Source organism: Mus pahari, chromosome 3 (assembly GCF_900095145.1).
Source record: "Mus pahari chromosome 3, PAHARI_EIJ_v1.1, whole genome shotgun sequence".
NCBI classification, from domain to species: Eukaryota; Metazoa; Chordata; class Mammalia; order Rodentia; family Muridae; genus Mus; species Mus pahari.
This window is the reverse complement of record NC_034592.1, coordinates 130,839,459-130,840,926: the sequence shown is the minus strand read 5'-3', so window position 1 is coordinate 130,840,926 and position 1,468 is coordinate 130,839,459.

Here is a 1,468-nt window from a genome sequence, read left to right as displayed (position 1 = left end):
ATACAGCCTTTAGACAGCAAGATGAAATACAAAAATGATGTTTAGGCTTAAGACGACAGATAACAAACAGCAGGATGAAAAAAATTGAACGTTACAGTGTCTCTAAAGTATTACAAGTTCTGGGTTTACTAATTTTTCAGCTGTTTGTGTTTATCCTACTTGTGGTGGAACCAGCTGGATTTGGAGATTTGCATCATGGCTGGGGTTACCAAAATTATCTTTTGCAGCTGTTGGCTCAGTAGCTCTTCAGTGACCAGCTGGTCATCAGACACAGAAAAAAATGAATGCTTGCTCTGAGGAGAAACTAGACAGAAAAGTTCCCATCCCACCACCCCACTTCTGGAAGACCCTATAAAGGGCTAAGCTACATTTTGATGTGTGTTCCAAAAGTCGCTTCCAAGGAGAACATAACCCCACAGAGGAGCTTCTGCCAGTGCCTCTGTGGGATCTGGCATTATTAAAGATACTCCACTTAAGTATCTGTAGTGATGTTGGTGTGGATTGGATAAGTATCTGTAGTGATGTTGGTGTGGATTGGGTAAGTATCTGTAGTGATGTTGGTGTGAACTGGATAAGTATCTGTAGTGATGTTGGTGTGGATTGGATAAACATGTGTAGTGATGTTGGTNTGTAGTGATGTTGGTGTGGATTGGATAAGCATCTGTAGTGATGCGGGTGTGGGCTGGGTGTTTTTCACCTTTTTCTTCTCCTTGAAATCCATGGTGGGTGGGCTGGTTCTGGGTGCAAGTGAGTGGGTCTGCATCTTTCCCAGTGAGGAACATTTTCTGCTATTTCCAAAGAGAGAGATTCTTAGTCATCCTCGGGCCTGTGGGTGACAATGAGATTCCTAAATGATGAACTCAAGTGTTGGCCATTTCTGACCCCAGAACAACACTACCCCCCCAACACACACACCTGTCAATTCCTATACTCGAAGTCTAGAGGTATCACACTTGTCATAGCCACAAACTATCTGAGGTTGCTAATCTGCAGTCCCTAGTCTTGACTGAGCCAGATGAATATATGTTGTCAGTGTGTATTAGCCTCTGCCAGATGCTGAAAGAACCCAGTTCAAATCTACTCAGTTAATGACTTGGCTGGACAGAAAGCTCAAATATTGATTGCTCCCAAAAGACTGTGTTGGGACTTTTAATTACAAGGCAGCAGACATTCAATTGGATGGGATGTAGCTAGTGTTACCTTCTTCATGATACCAAAGCAGGGTTGTCTGGTTGCAGAAGAGATGGGAGAGTCCAAACATCCTCAAAGAGTGATTCTGACTTTTTATGGAAAAACTTATCCATCTCTATTCTAGGATGTCTCCAGAATTCCTCCAGGTCCCTGGGCCCTATAGAGCTCTGCCACTGCCTTGCCTTCTATATGTTAAGATAAGACAAAGTGTGACACAGCAGCCAAATAGTAACCTTAGAATGGTAACAGAGACAGGCTAGGTACCTTTTACACAGCC